Source organism: Miscanthus floridulus, chromosome 12 (assembly GCF_019320115.1).
Source record: "Miscanthus floridulus cultivar M001 chromosome 12, ASM1932011v1, whole genome shotgun sequence".
NCBI lineage: Eukaryota > Viridiplantae > Streptophyta > Magnoliopsida > Poales > Poaceae > Miscanthus > Miscanthus floridulus.
This window is the reverse complement of record NC_089591.1, coordinates 22516865-22535817: the sequence shown is the minus strand read 5'-3', so window position 1 is coordinate 22535817 and position 18953 is coordinate 22516865. Positions and strand designations below refer to the sequence as shown.

Below are 18953 nucleotides of genomic sequence, written 5' to 3'. Positions count from 1 at the left end.
AGATATCTCCATGGATTTTGTTCTTGGTTTACCTCGAACCAAGCAGGGGAAGGGATTCCATCTTTGTTGTGGTTGATTGTTTTAGCAAAATGACACATTTTATCCCATGCCACAAGAGCGATGATGCTTCACATATCGTGGAATTGTTTTTCAAAGAAATTGTACGACTACATGGAGTGCCACGAACCATTGTTTCTGACCGTGACACCAAATTTTTGAGTTACTTTTGGAAAACTTTGTGGGGAAAACTTGGAACACGGTTGCTATTCTCTATGATGTGTCATCCACAAATGGATGGACAAACTGAAGTTGTGAACCGTACTCTATCAATGCTACTGTGAGCTATCCTCAAGAAGAACTTGAAACTTTGGGAAGAAAGTTTGCCACATGTCGAGTTTGCATACAACAGGGCAGTACACTCGACCACTAAATTTTGTCCATTTGAAATTTTATATGGGTTTAAACCCACTGGTCCCATAGATCTTTTGCCTTTACCTATGTAGGAACATGTAAACTTTGATGCAAGCAAGCGAGCCAAGTTTGTCAAGAACCTTCATGATAGAGCTCGGACAAACATTGAAAAGATGACAAAGATGTATGAGAAGCACGCCAATAAAGGTCGAAAGAAGGTGTTATTTGAACCAGGAGACCTGGTTTGGGTGCATCTACGCAAGGACAGATTTCTTGAACAACGCAAAAGCAAGTTGCAAGCCCAAGCTGATGGTCCATTCAAAGTACTATGCAAGATCAATGACATTGCTTATGAAATTGACCTGCCTAGTACTTATGGTGTGAGTACCAGTTTTAATGTGGCCTAACCTATCTCCATTCTTTGGATTGAAAGAGTCGAGGATGACTCTTTTGCAAGGGGGGAGGATGATGTGACCACACCAGCATTGGGGACCTCTCCGACCACCTCGGCGAGCTCTTCGACCACCTCGGTGATCTCTTCGACCACCTCGGTGACCTCTTCGACCACTTCACCGACCTCGGTGACCTCTCTAACCACCTCACCAGCTGATACACCACTCCAAGTCCCTACTAGGACCAATCACCCATAGCCGCGCCCAAAAGATACAACAAGAGGTGCACGCGCTACTTTGTGAATTTCAATTAAACATTGATGGTAATTTTGAGCTACCTAAGTCGTGCAGTTGTTATTACTCAGGTTCTCTGAGAAGGAAGACAAGGATACATCAAGGATGGATTAGAGAGAAGAGCTACAGTTTGAGTCAACCCAGCTTGACAGAACCATCCAGAAGAAATAGTCATATCTTTTGTCTCCCAAAGGCTATGAAGGAAGAAGTTATGACCAAAACATTAAAGACTACACAGAAGCCCAGAAGACGCGCGGAAACTAAAGACCACTTTGTGAATGCTCTAGGCCGTTGACCTTCCACTTCCCACTTCAGTTCACATCTATCTTAGAGACTTCTCATAGTATAAATATTACCTCTAGGCTACTAGAAAAGGACTTTTTGATGATTTGATAATTCCTAGTGATATTGCAGCCGAGCTGCCGAGTGCTTACTCAAACCCTTGTTCTTCCTTGTTCTTCCTAGGACTTGTGAAGAGATTCCTCTGGGATCCACTAGTTCGTGCTCTGTGGGTTCTAGCACGGCTATCCCGCCTTGTGTGGATTAGCTTCCGGTTGTGGTTCTACGGTTGTTTAGAGATCGAGTCGAAGTCTTCATGGTTTCGGTGCCTCTCTCCTCGTCACCTTGGTTGCATCCAACCTTGGCCAGGTATAAAGCTAGTTACTCCACTGTTCTTCAGCAAGTTACCCTTTTATTTCCCACTACCTTGTTGCAAGTTATTTTGATCATGACCTACTGACGTGAAGATCAGGCCAACTCCCTGTACTGAAATAATTTAGTATCTATCATATGGGCATATGGCCCACACCCTCCTAAGATAGCGTAGTGACCTTTGGGGGCCTAATACTACATCTCACAGTCTCAGCATGCTGGTGGACTCCTGAGGTGGCCCAAGGCTAACTGGTAGGGTGGCACCATACCGGTTGGGAGGCAGTCGGTATTAGCCTAGGTGGGGCACTACCGATGATTATGATTTTGTGGTTCCAGGAGTACATGATCTATAGAGTTGATCGATCTATATGTATAGCCACATCTAAGGAAATGGACATTCCAATGACATACGCTTCCCTTGATTAGTGAGAGGAGTCCATTCTTCTTCTTCCCCCTGGGTTTGTTGTTGGATTTCGGCTTTGGACATTGAGGCAAGGTATGAGAGGGAGTTGTCCTTGCTGCCTAGAGAGAGTGAGAGTGTGGAGAGAAGTGTGTGATGGGATGGGATGAATGTGCGGATGAGATGGGTTAAAACTTGATGAACTATTATAAAACATTGGTGAACTTGCATTGGAAAACTATAGCCATAATTAGGCCTTTTGCTCTACCCTTGCATTGCACTTACCACAATGCAAATGCAAAGCATAGGGTGGGGGCCAATGGCTAGTACAAATCATATGGAAAGATATTTGGCAAGTTTGGATGTCAGCTACGATGACTGACGATGGAGATTAGAAGGATTAGCTGGTCTCATTCCTATGCTCAAGTTTGGTTGAGGAGATGAAGTCTACGCCCGTTGATACTCTACGCCTACTTTGATGATTGCACGTGAAGGAGGAGCCTTGACCCACTGAGGCACTATGTCTACTCTAATGGTATTCTGTGTGCGTCTCCGCTAGTATACGTTGTACTTAAGTGTAATACTAAGTGTTGTAATACCTTATAAACTTGTAATTCCACTAATGTATGAACTATGGTATCAACTGAATAATGATAATGTGATAGCTTGGTCTTCCTGGACTATCATATTATGATGTAATCTGTGGATTTCCCTTTGAGGAAATCGTAGATCGTTTCACTTACTCCCTATATAAATAGAGGGATAGAGGCCCCTCTAACACACACAACTCTCCAAGGAAGAGCACTCCACTTTTGGGCAACACTCTAAGGGCATAGGCCCTAGCAGTTATCTAGAGTTGTAAGGGAGGGATGTGAGGACGAGCTCAGGGAAGCATCGGACTTGTCGGTATCTCCCCAACTTGTACCTTGATGAGCATCTTTACTTCAATGGGTTCTCCCGCTAAGTGAGTGTCCGTGGTTCTTTTGGCTATAAGTCTTTTGATTAGTTAATTTTTACTCATACTTGTTTGCAGGTTCATTGTCCGTCCCCATGGTAGGTACTCTAGTAGAGGGCCCTAATAGAGACGGATAACCCTACGCACGCTAGAGTAGTAGTCGATAGTGTCACTACAGGAAGACGGAGCATTAGTGATAAAATGATGTGGCGAAATTTATCTTTGCCACTAATGCTCATACTATTTGTGACTAAACCTAGTTTTCATCACTATTATATTGGTTATTAGTGACAAAGTATTAATTCGCCATAGAAAGCATCTTTAGTGGCAAATCAAGTGGCAAAACATTATTTTGCCACTGTTTAACATGATATCTGTGGCAAAAGAATATTTACCCCACTGATATGACATTTATTAGTGGCAAAATAAATTATCGCCGCAAGACATACAATTAGTGAGAAAATATTATGGCGAAATTTAAATTTGCCACTACTTGCCATACTATATGTGAAAAAAACTAGCTTTCATCACTTTGATGTTGGTTATTAGGACAAAATATTAATTTGCCACATAAAACATCTTGAGTGGCAAATCGAGTGGTGAAATATTTTTTGCCACTATTTAACAAGATATTTGTGGCAAAAAATATTTACCTCACTAATATGACATTTATTAATGAAAAAATATCACCACAGGACACACAATTAGTGAGAAAATATTATGATAAATCATAGTTACAACTTGCTAGCTTAATTAAAATAGGGCCCATGCATTAGCTCCTTATTAATACATGTATCCAATCTAATTCATTAAACACACGTAACATACAGAAGCTATTTAAGATGGTTCCACGTGTTAGTCTATCTTTTTCTTCTTCGATTCTTATAAACACAAAATACACGGGCAACATGTTGTCAGACACGTGAGTTCCTTCCTCTTCACCTGAATGCGCTAGAACACCTGCACCACTACAGATCCATCACCAGCATGCTGCACCTTCGCTCCGCCAGACTGCCACAACAACGCCCCCATTCCGGCCTCCTGTGCGCCAGACTGGATTTACTTGATTTTAGTAGTGACATCTTCTTCATTAGTAAAAATGATAGATAACCGTCATCCGTAAAACCACATTGGCCATGTACGTCTAATTTATATAAATTGTGGTGGATCTTATCACGTAAAAGAGTGCAAATGAAAGCAAAGCTAAAAGCATGACTATTTTTGTTGCTTTTTGCTACAAAAGAAGTTAGAAATATAGGTTGTTTCTATATAACTACAGGTTTTTCATTAGTTTGCAAAATATGGAGTAATAAGACAGTTAATGAATGAAGCAAATGAAAAATAAAAGTACAGAGCAATGAAGCAACAACAGGTCGCACGGCTAAATGAACCAATTGGTAACCATTAATTGAACAAACAGAAAATACTACCTGCTTACTTCTGCTCGAATCTGACAAAAAAGACAGCGAATGTATGCACTAGCAAGGCCATTTTCCTTCGCTGCTCGGCTGCAGCATGCCTGCTGCCTGTGCTCGCCTCACAGGGTTAGACCTCCGATGTCACCACCGATGCACAGCCTCGTAGCCTCGTTGATCACGGCATTGATGGTTCGTGTCGGATAGGGCAGCGTCTGTTTGTCCGTTCACGGCGGCGGCATCACCACGAGTCCGGGATGGATAGATAGGCAGACCACATTGGACTATATGGGCTATAGGGACACGAATACATGCTTGGCCCACAGGCCCAAATAACGATTCTTAAGGACAAGATGAATACATCAGTGAGTTACTTATTCGTAAAAAAAACAGCTAAAACAAAACTAATATGGTTTGAATGTTGGTATTTGGTTTGATCTTTATGAATAGACAATTATGGTATTCTATATTATTTTTTTATAAATATTTAATATATAATTTAAATAATTACTTATTTATGATTTTATATATTAATAAAGTACATTTCTAATATGGTTCGAATTAGAACCATCCATTGGGATTTGTATTCAAGAACATTCGAATTCGTATGGTCCATGCTAAGGTGGGCCAGCAAATGCTTACAAGCATACACGCACACTCATCCAAATGAGTTGTCATACTAGAATAAATTCAGGAAAATAGGATCAAGTACATCGATGACTAACACGGGGTGCCAAGTTCCACCACAAGAACCTAAACAGATGAGCTACACTCAATTCACATGTATTGAATATCTTTGACTGACCCCTCTATGTATAATTCATGTCTCCGGGCCCATGATAATGGGTGTGTTTAGATCCTTGGCCATATCTTGCCTCACCTTACTTGGTAAGGAATTGCAAGAGAGCCAAATGTTTGGTTGAGCGGTGAGTTGCTTGGGAGCCTGTGCTGGCAAGCAAAATATTTGAAAAGAGCTCGAGAGCGCATTCGGCTTGCTTAGCTAGGTGAGTTTCTTGGATACCGTGTAGGTGAGGCGAGGCAAGTTTCCCTGAGAAACCAAATGCACCCATATGTTTATGGTTTTTGGCTTTGTTATAACGCTACGAGGAACTCATGGACCCTTTAGTACACTCTAGCCAACTTTTGCAGTCCAAGTCAATGGAGGTCTTTGCCTTCCATGAACATATTTTTATTTGTTGGATTGGATATTAATGTTAAATTAGTTCTATAGCATTGAAAGAACATTGTTTTTTGAATATACCGTTGGAAGATTTCAAGTGACACATCTTATTTGAAGAGGTTAGAAGCTGAATTTTATTCATTACCTAAAATGATTAGCTTTTTTTCAATAAACACATATATGAAAATAACATTGTCCATTAAATATTATAAATTCTACCGGTAGAAATATTATGGCCTTTTTTTTTGCACCGAGCGCACCTTTTCCCTTCTTGTAATGGGTAAAAATTGTTCCCTCCAAATATCCATTCACCAATAACGCTACTTTCCCTCCAATTACTCAGTGATTTTTTTTTCACTCCCGCCATATTGGATTGGACATCAACATATATATACAACAACAAGGAGTCCTTTTCGTCTATGAAGAAATAAGCTAAGCCATTCTGTGAGAGGAGAAATAGGCAACCGTAAAGCCCGCAAGGTGAGTACTAGTATTTTCTATCTTTTTTCCCCATCTAACCTTCCGCCATCTAGCAACCAATAGTAGCCTCCCATGATTACTCCTTGGTAAAAGGAGCCGCAAAGGCCGTGCTTAACCATCCTCATGGCTGGACGCCTCTGCGGCGCATCTCCGTGCTGCTGAGACTCACCTGCCCCAATTTTCCGATCCATGACGCTGCAAACTATCATCCTGGCCCTGATCCACACTGCCAATGTCGCCATCGCCGTCACCCCCATCTCCGCGCCACTTTCCTCACACCTCTGCCCATCCGCGAAGATGTGGTGCCTACTACTCTGCACCGACACCCCGGCCTTCGATCCATCAAGATGCATTGCATCCATGCCTATCCTCGACACCAGCCCTTGCATACTTCTGGGCTAGGGCATCCATGCCTCCTGCTCACTCTGGCATTCATGTTTATGACATTATTATTTTTAGATTATTTATTTTGGCAAAATCTTCATTGATTCCAGAGGGGACATGGCTCCATGGGTGACTCGTCGAACTATTGCTGAAATTGATAGAGAATTTGATGAGTTGACCTCTGCTTTATCTGATCCAAGGGAGCAGTTGATCACCTCTGGTATAGGATTCATACACTCAGTTCCACTAAATAATTTCTCTACATAAAAAAATCTTATGTATTGTAGCATGTCACATAGTCCAATCTTTCAATTATGCTTAGGAAACTTACATGATCTTATACCAAGGTAATAAGGTGTATCTTCTAGTTATGAGGAACTCAATATCTTAATATTGATACTGATTCCATTAGTCTCCACCAATTGCACTGTAAGCTAACCAAAGCCTGTTAGTTCTCATACAATTGAATGCACCATGACTTGTTCATACGTATGAACTAGAGCAACTATGAACACTTGTGGCTTGTATTCTTGTTGGTATAAAAATCCTGCTTTTATAAAATGTTTACTCCTACAGGGGAAAGAACAAGCAGGTTACGTCCATGTGCCTCTCGAGCTAACAATACAAGTGATCATTTGGATTCAGATGAGGCCATGGATGAAAATATTCAAATAAATGCTGCAGCACACAACATTGAAGGTGCTTAGCTAATATGAAAATCTTTCTGTACACTATTGTTCATTTCACTAAATTGCCTAGGCTCACTTTCAGTAGGCTCTGTTATGCTGATCTGGAATTGTTTCTTTACACAACATAATAGTAAGCAGTGCATTTTAGAAACCCACCAAAGTAACTAGGAACTGTTATACTATCTGAATTTGTTTATGTACAGTACAGAGTAGAAATATGAAATATTACATCTAATTATTGTTGTCTCACCCCTATATTAACTAGACCCTGCTAAGAAGAGTGGTAGAAAAGTTACAACCAATGATCAACTTCGCAAGAGAAGAGCAAAAGGAAACAATATTGATATAAAGTTCCCTAAAAATTTGCAAAAGTGTGTGGAGAACGTGCTAGTTTATTTAAAAGTAAGATAACAGTTCTTGTAAGAACTGTACCACTCCAAGTGAATTTTCATATGAAATAAATATATTTGGCATGCATAGGTTATCATTGCATTCAATGGCTGCTTATTACATCATATCATTATTGTACAACAAAAGTTTCCTAAACTTTTAGAAGAAGATAAGGATTGTGCGATGAGACAGGTAGAGAGTCAATACAATAATCGATGTTATCGTCTACTTCAAGCTTACCATAACAAGAAGCCAAGGCCACAACATGTCTCACCAGAAGGTTGGCAATGGTTGATAAGGAATTTGTGGACAGATGATGATTTTCAGGTACATACTACTCGTCCTAAATTACAGTGCTGCATTATTGTTAATGACACATTTATGCAATTTATAAACCAGAAAAGGAGCAACCAAAACTCTATCAATAGAGGAAAGCAAGAGATGGGGTCCAAAGTAGAAGCTAGATCAATTGCTCAAATTGCTTATGATCTGGTAAGAAAAAAGTTACCAGGCAGATTTTTTATTTGCTACAAATTGTTCTGAATTAGTGAATACATGCTTTTTTATTCCAACATTACGAGACCCAGAAACTGGTGAATAGCCTACTACTATACAAGTTTGGAGGGCTACATATCAAAAGGCTAATGGGACATGGTCCATTCCAATGGGTGAAGAAATAATGGTATGAACATGTCAATTTGTATCCTACCTTTTGAACTAGGATTAGGTGGAAGTGATGTGAATTCTGTATGACTCTTTCATGGTTATTATCTCTGCAACATAGTTTCTGATGTATTGTTCATTTATTGAGTTGAAAAGTCTTGGCACTACGATGTGTTTGCAATATCTCTAATCATGAACAATATTGTTTTAATGTGTTGTTTGTAAATTTCACATATTATTTAATTTGTCTGCATTTTTCATTTATTAGATAACATGTCTACTGATTTTGTTTTCAACACCAGCAACTCTGAGAACATTTGCATTACACTATCCTGTAGCTAATTAATTTGTGCTCATACTTATGATTCATTACATGAGCGTTTTTGTCTGTTGCTTAGTATATGGGTTCTTAATTGGTTTGTTGTTTTAAGCTTTGTAGACCAAGCTACAAGAAGCTGTTGGGATACATCAAGAAAAGATTTCTTCTGCGCCGGTGCCCATAGTGGAGCACTTCTCACTAGTTCTTGGTCGAAAGCCAAACCATTCACGTGGTGTTGGCATTCGTTCTGTAAATCGAGTGGCTAAGGAAATGATCAGACTGTATGCGCAAATTGAGGCTTCTGAACAGCGTGAAGCTGTAGCTCAAGCACGTGCAGATGCTGCTAAGCAACGTGTTGAGGCTACTGAGCAATAGGCACAAGCTTTGGAAGGCCAAGTTTCCACGGTGGTCGAAACAAATGCACACCTGCAAGAAGAGCAGCAATCCCAACGTGATGAGCTTACTCCTTTGCGTCAAGCACAGAGTGGAGAAGTTGCTCGTCTAGTGGGAGAACAACTTGATAATCAAATGGCTGAATTAATAGCACACATACATTCGGGTGCCACATAGCCTCCAACATCTTAAAGTTTAAACCCTTTAGTTGAATAATTATTGTGAGACATTAAAGTAGTGTCAAGATAGTTATTTTGAGGGTTGTGAGTGTTCTCAAATTTGTGTACTGCTTGACTGACAAATTTAAATTACTGAAATAAATATTATTCATGCAGATTTGAGAGGATCATATTGCTAGTGTACATCTGTTTGAGTGATTTTTGTCACTATAACAAGGATAATAATGATGACTCGGTCGCCACAACAACTAATATGTTTCACACAATTGAAACTTATCTTGTGACAAAACTTGTCTTGACTAATATTTTCCTACAAATGCTATGCTTTTTTGTGATGAAACTATTGATACAATTTGTCTTGTCAATTCTCACAAAAAGATAATTTTGTGTGACAAAGGTTTGCCACTGTAACTTACATGTGAGGATGAGTTTGCATCACAAATAAAAAGTATTTGTGTTAACAAGTTACCACATATTGTGGCAAACCATTAGACACAATTATAGTTTAATAGTGAGAACAAGCATCGACACGATAAACTCATGTAATGGCGAAACTTCTGTCACTAATATGTAGTCTCTAGTGACCATTAATTTTGCCACTTTTACAATGGTAATTGTGACAATTATATTGCCATAAATTTTGTATAGTTGTGTCAACTATTATTACCACTACAAACATTACAAGTGGCATGATTTTTTGCCACTAATGCATATGTTTTTGTGACAACAAATGGGCCACAAATGGCCACGTTACTAGTGGAAGCACAATTTGTCACTAATGAGTATGGCAATTTGTGGGGAACAAAAAAATCATCACTAGAGTATGTGTGAGGTGAGTATTTGTGGCGACTAGTGGCGATTAAAAAATCACCACAAAGGCTGATTTGTGGCGAAGAAATAAGCTTTTGTGATGAAAATTTTCACCACAAAAACCCTTTGCCCTTGTGGTGCATAGATGTGGTGTCTAGGCTAGAATCTACCTTCATTTGCCTCGTACTCCATGGTTGAGGGGTAGGCGGTAGGTGGTGACAGCCCTGTCTGTCCCTTGTAATCCCCCACGTCTAGGTACAACATAGAGCTATAGGCCAGTATCACTTGGCAGACCAGGTGTATGCCAATGCTCGAAGTGAGCAAGTAGAAGTAGAGTTTATCTATCCATAGACTCTAAAACCATAGGAATCCATCTCAACATTTACCAACTCTACCCTTGTGTTGTCCTTGGATGAACTAGCTAGAAGAGTACCTCCATTTCCTATGAAAAATACAATATGCTAAATACTTTTGAGTGAAATGCTACAACGGTAATTCCATGTGCTTGTGGATTATTTCTATATGCATTAAGAAATACCAACACCATCTCCGCCTCCACCTTCATCCTCCAGCCACCACCGTCTCTCCTCCCGCTCCAAATCCTAGCCCCATGGCCTTCCTCTCCATTCTCTAGCCACCCCCTTTGCCACCCCTTTTTGGACCCTAGGCACCATTGGCACAACAACTCAACTCATCAATCTCCACTCTCCGATCACACCCTCTCTCATACCTTTCTGAACCCTAACCGAAGCTAGATCCCCTTTGATTTGTCAACAGTAGATCCACCTAGCCAGAGCAAAATCTGGTACCCCTACCTCGGCCCTATCGATGACTATATAGGCCAGATCTAGATCCCCTACCTTGGCACCTATCATGATTAGTCAGATTCGAACCCCAGCCGAAGCCAGATCTGGTACCCCTTCATCAATGTCGGTCGCACCAGTTCCTCGACCGTGATGATAAGACCATGGTGCCAACAACGAAGCATAGCTAGGGTACGCAAAGGATGAGGTACCCAAATTCCTTTTATGATAGTGTGTTGTATTGTAGCAGTTGAACCTAGGATATGTAGATAGCGATGGGGTTACATATTTCCTATAGCGAGTGTAGATGACATGTGCTTTATTGGATTAATGACTTCCATATAAGTTGTAGTTACTAGTTAGGTGCTTATTTGCAAACTCTTGCTCTGTTATGTTGACATTCGGTAGAAGCTTTAGTTAATAAATACCTTTGTAATCTAGATGAACAGCTACTAAATGCTTTTGAACGAGGGTGAGAGACACAAATCACAAAGAATCATAGGAAGATGGAAGAATTAGGGGAGATAGTTGAGGGATTTGGTGATACAGATGAAACATATTTAGATTTACAAGATGAGCCAGTGGCCCTTGCAGTTGAGGTGCTTGTTCTATCTTGTATTGAGTTCGAGTAGGAGGGGCCGAGGGGGTTGTAGATAGCAAACTTTACTATCTGGATAGGAATGCAATTTGTACATGTTTGCTGCTTAAATTTGTTTCTCCAATTTTAGCGTCCGGTTCAAAGAAGTTGTAAAGGAGGCTCCACCAACAGGACAAAAGGCAGTGCTGATATTAGCCCTAGAGGAAGGTAGTTCGAGAGAGTGAAGTCGACCAGGAGAGTTGACTCATGGATCTGAGAAGAACAAGCAAAACCGTGCAAAAGTGAAGTACCACCAGGCTATAGGATCTCTCTCCTATGTTGTACAGCTGCAATCATTTGTAAGTGATGGTTGTGTTTTATTGTTATTCTAGCCTTTGTATAAATAGAAACTCATATGCACTGTTAATAGAAGTAATAGTGGTAGGAACCAATTTGGCATCATCATTTAATTTTGAAGTTACAATTTTGCACCAATCAATATGGTACATGTGCATTGTGCTAATGTAATCCATATCTGTAACCTAATGTTTACTGCTTGAATTTCATAGTATGTAATTCATATCAGTATTTGTTGTGCTTATGTAATCCATATCAATGTGAAACCTGCATTACTTGTTTTGAACTAATCTCTTTGGTTTTCAATTAAAGTCCTCTTCTACTATCTGTAACCTAATGTTTACTACTTGAATTTCATAGGAAGCTATGGAAACTATGCGAGCAAAACCTATTACTAATGGGCATGAACCAATGACTAGTGCTAATGTTGTTCCCAAGGTTCTTTGCCTCTCCCAGGGCTAGCTCCACTCCCAGGTCAGCGACAACACTCTTTTTTAAGAATGCTAGTATCGCAACAAGTTCTGCCAGAACAAAGACATAAATGGAGGGAATGCTTTGAGAACATTTTATTGCTAAATAGGAAAGTTTTGCTAACCTCATCAAACAAGTGGATGAACTAAAGAAGAAGATAGAAATGACTGAAAGGGAGTTTGAGGAGTTCAAGATATAGCAACAGGAGGAGTACAATAAGCTATGTGAGGATATCATGCGCTTTGGCTCTTCTTCTGGTAACTCTCGGTCATCAACTCTATTGGCTTTATGCAATGAACATTTGTTCTTTGATGTATGTACTCATGTGCTGGTTTGATGTGGTGAAACTGTTAGTGGGTTGCTGCTGATGTGTAAACAATAATTTATTATGTTTGATTATCATGCTGAATAATTATATAGACATTCATCGAATAATTATGTAGTCAATCTATGCAGCAGTGATTATCTTGAATTACTTTTATGATGAATTGATTGTTGAGCATGTGGTAGAACCTAGGTAGGCCACGTGATAAAATAAAAATGCGACATGTGGATGAAGCAGTGCATGACACATGACATAGCCATGGCATGACATGTGGGCTAATAAAATCCGACACAAGGAAGGAAGTCATCAAGCCATGTGGCCAAATCAAAAAACAAAACATGGATTGACAGCACCATGACACATGGTCGAATAAGAAACAGCCATGTGGACCAATAAAAACATGACACATGGTCCAATAAAGAAGCGACACGTGACCCAACCACAACATGACACGTGGGCTAATAGAAAACTAACATGTGGAACAACAGGGACCCGATACGTGGTCTGTAAGAACCTAAAACATGAAAGAACTAGAGATGGTCATGTTGTGCAACAAGAAGGTGACATGTAACCGAACAATCTCCAATGCAACTAGCTATAGCATGTACACATTGAAAGCTCTAGTTTGGTTTTGGTGAATTGATGAAACCCTAAGTGCTAACCTATTACTCTAGTGATTATGAGATAGGTAGCACATTCCAAGTGATGGAGCAAATGGAGAAGATCATGGTGATGGTGGAGTCCATGGAGATGATCAAGGTGCTCGGACTTGGAAAATAAGAAAGAGAAAAACAAAATGGGCTCAAGGCAAAGGTGATTTTGATAGGGCCATTTTGTTTTGGTGATCAAGACACCTAGTGGGTGTGATCATATTTAGGATAGATAGTTGTACTATTAAGAGGGGTGAAACTTGTATCAAAATGCGGTTATCAAAGTGCCACTAGATGTTCTAACTCATTGCATATGCATTTAGATCTAGTGGAGAGATAACACCCTTGAAAATGTTTGTAAAAACATGCTAACACATGTGCACAAGGTGATACACTTGGTGGTTAGCACTTTTGATCAAGGGTGGTGAAGTTGAGAAGTCGAGGAGGTGAACCGAGTTGACCGGACTCTGCCTCGGGCAGTGACTGGACTCGGCTCTAGGTCCTGATCAAGTGGCGTGTAGAGAAGGACGCACTCGGCCGTAGGATCAAACACTGGAGCGAGGAGTGGATCAGGACATGCAGGGCCTATGTCTGGTCCCTGCTGATGTACGCTGACACAAGGGTGCTGGTGACTAACTTGGCGGCGAGGAGGTGATCGGACTTCGTGCGGCGTCCGGTCGATGTTGACCTGACACGCTCGGTCACAAAAAACCTCTTGGGGTGCTTACTTGAAGTGACCGCACTTGGCTTGGGTGTGAGTTAGGTTGACTTAGTAGTGCGTCCGATCACAACATTGGGTGCTCGAGGGCATGCTTGATCTAACACAATGATGGTGCGTCCCGTCGCCCTTCGGATGCGTCCGGTTGTGACTTAAGTACGAGCGTGGGCGAGACATCTGTTGAGATCGAGCGACTAAGATTGAATGGGGGCGACACATGGCATGCATCACGTGACCAAATGCTATGAGGCGTGCATCTAATCACCACGTAGTCAACTGCAGTGAGAGCCCAACAACTCTATTTCATGGGGGCTTCTATTTAAGCCCCATGGCCAACTCTAGCTCACTCTCTTGGCCATTTGCATTGACATAGTGTTGATGGTAGTTAACAACCATTAGAAACCATCAATATAACATGCATAAGGTCATAAATATAATCACCAATGAAGGTCTAGGGGTTTCAAACTAACAAATTCCACAAGTTTTGGTGAATCTATATTTTCTACTAGGGTTTATTTAGAAAATCATCAAGGTGGACCTACATGTCAGATTCAATCACGCTTATCCACAGCGAAACAGACACCAGAAGACTCGAGAGGACTCTGCGCTTGTTGGCTGGCTGGCCCCTAGGGCCCACTATCAGCCTCTGTGTTGCAATGTCAGTTCTCCACCGCCTCCTAAGTTACATCTATGCCGTCCTTTAAGTCCTTTTGATCCAAGGGCTCACGTTGGATGCTCTAGCCTATATATACTAGCCCCTGCCACCCCCTAGGCATAACCCTAGTCATCAAGTCATTTGAGAAGACAAAAACCCTAATCATCCTTAGAGCTCCATCATATTCTAGAGCATAGCTAGTTAGGCTAGTTCTAGAGGGAGGCAAGCAGGCTTTGCTTGGATTCCTGATCTTATCAAGAGCGTGGTTTGGTATAATCTTTGTACCCCATCTCTTTTGTATCTCCATTACTTTTATATGCTAGTTACAATTATTATGACACTATTAGTATTCATCTTATTCATGTTCTTTGTTATAATGTTCATGGTCCACTTTGATTATATGCTTAGTCTAGTTGGATTATCATCATGTTCATGCATAAGTTCGTATAGCGCTCACTCTAAGGATCCAACGGTGGGTGGTCGACATTGAGTAAACATGGTGCTTATACATTGTTTACCTACGGATACACCCTATATTCTAGGTCATGTGGTAGTTCATGGATTTGACACTACCGTTGAGTCCTTCGTAGTCCACTCCCCAAATATAGGTGCACGTACGGTCCAGTTACGAAGGAAGAACAAACTCTGTTCTTAATCTTCCTTAGTAATATCCCTTATGTGTAGATATGATAATGATCTTAACAATGATTACTAGGTATAATTGCACTAATCAATGTATGCTTTGACTTGTAATTAAGAATGACTTAGAAATTATTCCTCTAATATTCTACCTAACCATGCTAATGCCATAGAAAGGAGTACTCTGAGTGATTTATCATTATTATTAATCAATACTTATCATATATCTTATCCTATGACTTATCCCTGTTATGAGTAGATCATTGGTTATGGTTTATTTCTCCATCAATAGTATAAGTTGTCAATACATGTCCATGCTAGACCTTCCCTATGGTGAAAATATAAATAACGACACCTGGAATACTCTCGGGTGAAGTGCTGCAATGGTATATTATCTGTGCGCTTGCAGATCCTTTCATATATTTATATATTCTTTCTAGTCACATAAAATCATAAAGAACTGCCTTAGTATTATTCTAGTAGTAATGCTATGTAGTACCAACAAACATCTCTAGCATCATCACTAGGGATGACAACCTAGTAAAGTAATGTTAGGAGATATAGGTTATTAATAGGTGGCTACTAAAACAAGTGACAAGTTAATAAATACCAACACATAGCAACCTTGTGAGCTTGGCCAAAGCCCTCTCACTCATTTCCAACATTGATTCATCATCTTCATTAGATTGGGAGTGAATCCAAGTGCATTGCTTGAGTGATTGCATCTAGAGGCACTTGGTGCAGTGAGGATCGTCGAGTGGAGGAAGGTGATTGTCTCCAGCTATGATCTTGGTGATTGTGAGGGGTTCTTGATCTTTTCCTAGCGGAGAGCCAAAAGGTACTCTAGTGGATTACTCGTAGCTTGTGGATCCCCATCTTGTGTTGGTTGTGTGGCACCCGATTGCGGGTTAGGCGTGTGATGCCTATTAGCGTGTGAACCTCCAAGTGGGTGAATCACTACAACGAGGACGTAGCTTGCTGGCAAGAAAGTGAACCTTAGGGATAAATCATTGTGGCATCTTGTCCTAAGGATTTGATTGGTTCTCTTATGATTGATTGATTGATCATCGCTTGCCACATCGGTATAATCTCACTACCTCACCCTTGTATTTACATTCCTAGTGTAGCTAAGCTTTTTAGTGTAATTAGTTTTAAGAGCTAGGTTGTGTTGGGTCTAGTGGTTAGTGAGGCTCTTTAGTTAGTATTTGAGAGCTCACTAACTTAGTGGTAGTGACCTAGCATTGTGTGCATAGATACTATAGTAACTAGAATTGTGGTAGGTGGCTTGCATTTTTAGTAGGCTAGCGTAAGAATTGCTTCGCCTCATATTTGTCTAACCACTTTGCTTAGTGTTGTTGTAGAAATTTTTATAGGCTATTGACCCCCCCCCTTTAGCCATTAGGACCTTTCAAGTGGTATCAGAGCCATGGTCACCATGATTTGAGGCTTAACAACCTTCGGTGTCAAAATGGATCAAATCAACAACACCAAGAAGCCACCTCAATTTGATGGCTCAAATTATCCTTATTGGAAGGCAAAGATGACAATATACATCAAGTCAATCAATGGAAAGATTTGGAAGGTGGTGGAGACCAAGATTGAGGTAGCCAATGTCGAAGCTCCCACCGCTACCGAAGAAGTGCTACTCCAAAACAATGACATTGCTCTTAGTGAAATTCATGATGCTTTGGATGAAAGAACATTTGAGCAAATTAAGAACATTTAGATGGCTCATGAGGCATGAAAGAAGTTGGAGGAATCCTTTGAGGGTACTAAATCCATGAAGGGTGCAAAGGCATACATACTCAAGGAGACGTTTGCAAGCTTCAAGATGATGGAAGATGAGAGTGTGCCGGAGATGTTCCATAGGCTTCAAGTGCTTGTCAATGATCTCGAAGCACTTGGAGAAGAGGTGAAGGACAAGTACTTCTCCCACAAGTTCTTGAGATTCTTACCATCAAGATTTGGCACATTAGTCACTATACTAGTGAGGACTGGTTTAAACACCATGACACCAAACCAAGTATTGGGTGATATGATGACCGATGATACATATGGAGATGATGATGAGAAGGAAGAAAAGAAGGAGAAGAAAGATGAGAAGAAGGATGACAAGAAGAAGAGTGTGGCATTTAAAGCCACATCATCTAAGGGCAAGGCCAAGCAAGACTCATCAAGTGAAGATGAAGTTTCATTCTCTTGGGGTGATGATTGATGAGGACATCACTTCTTAATCACATACAAGCTAAGGAGAGGTGGAGGACCAGCATGGGCGTCCAATTCATCTTTCTCATGGTGGAGGCCCAGTCCAACTGAAGTTGGAGCCTATCTCAGGTTCCTAGGACCAGTCTACCTTAAACTGGTCACCTAGGACACATCCGGACTCCATTTTCGACAATCCACATATGGTTGGAAATATAATTTGATGAGGAAGCCAATCCAAGTGGTCTCATGTCAAAAGAGCTTCGGAATCAACAGAAATCGTCAAAATAAGTCAGCATCCAGAATCTACTATGGTGCTGCGACATCGTCTTTTGGTCTGTTGGACCATGTATCATGTTTGGGCCCATTAGGGGGCATGTCTAGAGGGGTGACACCCAAGACTCTATAAATAGCAGTCGTCACTCTCCTTAGGGTTTGGGTTTTGTTTAGTTCTTGATTTCCTCATGAAATAGACATTGTTTTGCTATAACTTTGCCGCTAAGGCTACTTGCTGTGAACCTAGGGCCCCAGTTCTTGATCTTATTCACCTATGGCGATTAGTCCTTTGGAATAAAGACTTGAACTCCTTCTCGTTATCATAAGCCTCATATTTATTTGCAATTTCAGATTATGTTCATCCTGTTCTTGCTTGTGTTCTTGATTCGCTTGTAGGAAAGCCTTCTCGGCAAGGTCAATCGCATTCGTGTGGTTGATAACCAATGAAGTAGTGGTGTAATAGTTGTGGGGGTCCAAATCAGTATTATTTCAAAGCCTACATTGTGAACAGTCGAGTCTCCACCAATCGATGCTATCATATCTTTCGGAAGATCGGGCCTAGTCTACATCAATGATGATGAGAAGATGGCTCTCTTTGTGAAGAGATTTGGCAAGTTCATGGTAAAGAAGGGCTATCATGCTAGAAGGAAGAAGTCTTCATCCTAGAACAAGGAAGAATCAAGAAGGTGCTTCAAGTGTGGAAGCAAGGATCATCTTATTGCTCAATGCCCATACAATACGATAATGATGATGATGACAAGAAGAGCAAGAAGAAGGACAAGAAGGAAAGAAAGAAAAGAAGGACAAGATGAGCTTCAAGAAGAAGAAGGGTGGTTCATATGTGGTCACTTGGGATAGTTATGCTTCCTCAAGTGATGATAAGACCACCAAGAAGAAGGCTCTTGCAAGCATTGCCATACATGAGAAGCCTTCTCTCTTTGACACTCCATCGACATGCTTCATGGCTAAGGCCATGAAGGTACAATCTGATGATGAGTGTGATGATAAGGAACATAATAAAAATGAAAGTGATAGTGATGATGATGATGATGATGATGAACCAACTAAGTATGAAGTACTTGACATGTTAGATGAGGCTAAGGAACATTTTGACATTAAGAGAAGGGAATGCAAAAGCTTGTGTAAGGAAGTAAAAGCCCTTAAGCAAGCCTTTGATGAGCTCAATGCATCTCATGAAAGGCTAGAGGAATCCTATGAGAAGCTTGGCAAGGCTCACAAGAAGCTTGAAAAGGCTCATTCCTCTCTACTTGATGA

The 18953-nt window shown here is 40.7% G+C and overlaps 1 pseudogene; it reads left to right on the top strand.

Annotated features, from left to right (window-relative positions):
- The first annotated feature begins 6679 nt into the window (after nucleotides 1-6679).
- LOC136495613 (uncharacterized) lies at nucleotides 6680-9208 on the top strand (annotated as a pseudogene).
- The last annotated feature ends 9745 nt before the right edge of the window (nucleotides 9209-18953 follow it).